Below are 4871 nucleotides of genomic sequence, written 5' to 3'. Positions count from 1 at the left end.
AGGAACACACCAAGGCACATCATAATTACATTAGCCAAGATGAAACAAAAGGAGAGAATCTTAGAAGCAGCAAGAGAAAAGGACACAGTTACCTACAAAGGAGTTCCCATAAGACTGTCAGCTGATTTCTCAAAAGAGACCCTACAGGCAAGAAGTTGGCTGGCAAGAAGTATTCCAAGTCATGAAAGGCAAGGACCTACATCCAAGATTACTCTGTCCAGCAAAGCTCTCATTTAGAATGGAAGGACAGATAAAGGGCATCTCAGATAAGGGCAAGTTAAAGGAGTTCATCATCACCAAGCCCTTATTATATGAAATGTTAAAGGGATTTATCTAAGAAAAGAAGACAAAAAATATGAACAGTAAAAATGACAGCAAACTCACAGTTATTAAACAACCATACCTAAAACAAAAAAAAAAGCAAACTAAACAAACAACTAGAATAGGAACATAACCACAGAAATGGAGATCACATGGAGGGTTATCAACAGGGGAGTGGGAGGGAGAGAGAGAGGGGGAAAGGTACAGAGAATAAGTAGCATAAATGGTAGGTAGAAAATAGACAGGGGGAAGATAAGAATAGTATAGGAAATGTAGAAGCCAAAGAACTTATAAGTATGACCCATGGACATGAACTATAGGGGGGGAATGTGGGAGGGAGGGGGTGGGCGGGATGGAGGGGAGTGAAGGGGGGAAATGGGACAACTGTAATAGCATAATCAATAAATATATTAAATTTTTTTAAAAAAATTACCAAAAAAATATAAAAGAAAGCAATAGTCAGTTTTCAGTGGGGAGCTAACGTTCTTCGTTAGGGCTTTGAAGAAACAGTGGCTCACTGGGAACAGATGTGAAAACTGAGCGACGGGATCACATGATCCGCAGGCAGCTTCACAGGAGTTCATTTCTCCCCAGAACACTAATCAGCTTGTGCATAATCCACTGCGGAATTCAGTGTGGCATACACAGGGGGAACCGATTTGTAGTCCTAGGAAGCACCTGCCAGATGGGCAGCGCTAGGGCAAAATGGAGCAGCACCTGTGTTTCCTTCAGGGAGCCACATCTTTCCCTCTCTCCTCTGTGGTTCGGGTGGCGCTGACCCCATTCCTGGTGATAGGGACAGGCCTGTGCCAGAACTGTATTCTATCCTCATCATGCGGTAGCTGGTTCAGATACGGGAACAAACAGGCCTTCTGAGACTTCTGTTGGAGTTGTTAGGGGTTGTAGAGCTACTGAAATATAAGACCCTGGATTTTTCAGTTGTGTGAACCGATAAAATTCCTTTTTGCTGAAATTGGCCTGAGTTGCATTTGTGTCCCTTGTAATGTGAGGAGATCTAGCTAATACAGAAACAAAACATACCAGCATCCTGAGTTCTAAGGAGGAGAAATAGTCAACCATGATGATGTAAATTCATTTTATATTCAAAATAATCTTCCCATCCCACCCTGAGCTCTTAGTGTGTTCCCCAGCTCAGTTTAGAAAATGAATTATCTTCACAAACAAGCAACAAAAGTAGAGAATGTAGTTGTTACTATATGCCAAGCACTTTGCCGGTTACTTTTACATACATTTCTCATTTCATCCTTACACAATTAGTGTCTGGTTTTTACATGGGAGGACAGAGGACCCTGAAGCTCGGATGGATAACTGGGGTGAGGGGTGTTTGAGTGAGTTACTCTGACCATTCTTGAGGTCTCCGTCCGTTGTCAACTGTCCCACAGTTGTCCGAAGGATGTTTAGAACCTCAACAAGACAACCTCAGCAAGCAATGAATAAGAAAGCCTTCTCTGTTTATTCTAGAATGCTTGCTCCTTAGAGGTCTGATCTCACTCTCTGCAAAACTGAATTCTAAGGACCAACGACATGTAATATAACATTCCACGTAAATGACCTTGCCTGGAAAGAATCTGAAGTGGAGGTTACCCTCACACCAGTGCGGTCAGTCCAACAGCTGCCATCCTTGTTATTCTGCTAATGTTTGCAAATGTGTCTGCTTTTCAAATGTATTGAAGTACAATTTATAAGCAATAAGATGCATGATACTTGACAAAAGTAAATCCTCACGTCAGCATCCCATATTCAATGCATGGAATGTTTCCATCATTCCAGAAACACGTCTCATGTCCCTTTGGAGCTAATTCTAGCACACACCCACCACCACTGCCCCTTCACCCCTTCCCAGGAAGCCATTGCTCTGATCTCTGTGACAATAGGCTGGCCCACCTCTTCTAGAATTTCATGTGAATAGAGTCACGTAATGCAGTCTGTCCTAGAGCCCTTTTTCTCCGTGTGCATGAGGACCATGGGTCTGTCAGTATTTTGGTCAGAGTTCTACTAGCCTCAAAATGGACTGAGGAGAATTTTCTTCTCTGTCTTCTAAAATAGTTAATAGAAATTTGCTATTGCTTCTTTCTTAGATATTTGATAACTGTTTGGTAAAAATCACCCAGTGAACTCATTTGGGCCTACACTTTTTTTGTGTCTGTTAGGGATTATTTAAATTACAAAGTTGATTTTTAAAATATATATAGGGCCATTTAAACTATTTTTCCTGCATCAATTTAATAAGTTATGCTTTCCATTTATCTCAGTTACTGAATTTATAAACATAAATCAGTTCAAAATAGTTCCTTATCCTCTTGAAAGCCGTAGGATATGAAGCGATATGCCCTCTTCCATTTGGATTTAATTTTTAGTAGTCTTGCTAGAGCTTTATCAATTTTATTAATCTTTCCAAAGAATCCACTATTAGCTTTCAGATTTTCTGTAATGTTTATCTCTCCTCAATTTCAGTGATTTATTTTTTTATTATTTATTTTTTCTACTTACATTGGATTTAATTTGCTGTTATTTGTCTAGCTTCTTAACAGTTAAACCTTTCTATTTTTAAAATATAGGCATTTAGTTATACATTTCACCCTCATAACGGCTTTGGCTGCACCCCACAAGTTTTAATATGTTGTTTTCATTATGATTTACTTAGAAATATTTTCTAATTCTCTTATGGTTTCTTTTTTGACTCATAGATTATTTAGTATGTATTATTTAATTTTTATATATTTGGGGACTTTCTAGATATCTTGTTGTTACTGATTTCTATTTTTTTAATTTTTTTTATTGTATTTGTTTCCATTACCACTTATCCCCCTTATACCCTCTTCTCCCTCCTCCTACTCCTCCTTCCCCCTGCAATTGATTTCAATTTTTATGTTATTGAAATCAGATAACTTAGTCTGTAAGGCTTTAGCCTTTTTAAATTCAATGAAATCAAGATAGACTAGAATATGCTCTATCTCGGTGAACATTTCATGAAAACTTGAAAAGAATATTCACCTTTGCAATTATTGGGAAAATATTTCAGTCACGTTGGTTGATAGTATTGTTCAGATAATCTATATACTAACTGATATTTTATCTCTTTCTTCTATCAATTAATAGGAGAGTGTGTTATAAATGTTCAACTATGATTATGAATTTATTTCTCTCTTTAGCTTTGTAAGTTTTTATTTAATGTATCCTAAAGCTTTGTCATTGGGTAAGCAAATACTTAGGATAATTGTCCTTTTAACAAGTGTGCCCTTTATCACTGTGGAATGTCTGGTTGCTGTGACTATCCACAGCGACAGACTTTGTTTTGGTGCCTACATTGTCTGATACTGATACCATCCTGCGGGTCTTATGCTTACCTGTTCCCACGGGAACTCTTTTCTCATCCTTTTACTGCCCATCTGCCCGTCTTTACATTTAATATGTATCTCTCATAGGCAGGAATAATGCTACTGGGCCATCGTTTTAAAAATGAGAGCTGGCACCCAGAACCCTGAACCTCTGGCCTCTCCTGAGAAACAGAAGCCCTGGCAGGAGCGGCGGCATTCCCACGTGGGACAGACGGTTCAGCGGCTGCGGCCCGTGTAGACTTGGCTCTTCTCTCCAGTCCCCGGGCATCTCTGGTGTCCCAGGCACTGGGGCCGAATTGCCATCTCAGTGGGCTGTAGTTCTTCTCATAGAAGACAACTATTTCTTCCGGTAAATATCTCCACTAAAATGGGGAGACAAACTGTAGATAGGGTTCCACCACCTCCGCGGGGGCTCGTTGTCCCCGGAGTGACAGTTTCAGGTGTCACCGTCCACACCTGCGCGCTGTGTCCGGCGGCCTCCTGAAGGCGCTGCGCAGCAACTCTACGTGGAGCTGAGTCCGCACCGGGACCAACCTTCCCGGGGTGACAATGAGCAGGGAAAATTACCAAAGAAAAGCTGTACACTGTATGTTGGAAATCTTTCCTTTTACACACCTGAAGAACAAATCTATGAACTCTTCAGCACAAGTGGTGGCAGAAAGAAAACCATCGCGGGCCTGGGTAAAATGAAGAGAGCAGCGTGTGCTCTCTGCTCTGTGGAATGCTGTTCAAGAGCAGGTGCGGAAAATGCCAGGCGGCACATGGATGGAACTCGGCTGGACGACCCGATCATTCGCACAGACTGGGACACAGGCTTTAAGGACGGCAGGCAGTATGTCCGTGGTCGGCCTGGGGGCCAGGGTCTATGATGCTGGGACAGGAGGCTACGGAAAACTAGCCCCAAGCCAGGGAGCAGTAAGAACCCCATCAAGAACAATCACTCCTTTGGCCTGCTGAATTTCACCCACGGTCTGCAAACCTGCTATTTTTACCAAGCTTTGAGAGTCAGAAGCGCACTTCCTGGTTTTCCTCTGAAAATTATTAAAGGACAAAATTCAAAAGAATGTCTTTAATTCGAGTCTTAGAATATTGGCCATGTGTCAGGTGACCATGATTTCCTTATCAGGTCAAAAATTGTGCTCCTTGGCAACAGATATTATCTATAATGTTGATCTAAAAACAAAACAAAAC

The 4871-nt window shown here is 41.1% G+C and overlaps 1 pseudogene; it reads left to right on the top strand.

The window, feature by feature from the left end:
• The first annotated feature begins 3801 nt into the window (after window positions 1-3801).
• Window positions 3802-4637, top strand: LOC112316701 (nuclear cap-binding protein subunit 2-like; annotated as a pseudogene).
• The last annotated feature ends 234 nt before the right edge of the window (window positions 4638-4871 follow it).

The sequence above is a fragment of the Desmodus rotundus genome, chromosome 4, assembly GCF_022682495.2.
Source record: "Desmodus rotundus isolate HL8 chromosome 4, HLdesRot8A.1, whole genome shotgun sequence".
NCBI lineage: Eukaryota > Metazoa > Chordata > Mammalia > Chiroptera > Phyllostomidae > Desmodus > Desmodus rotundus.
Note: the sequence above shows the minus strand (reverse complement) of the source record. Positions and strands in the feature narration are given on the sequence as shown.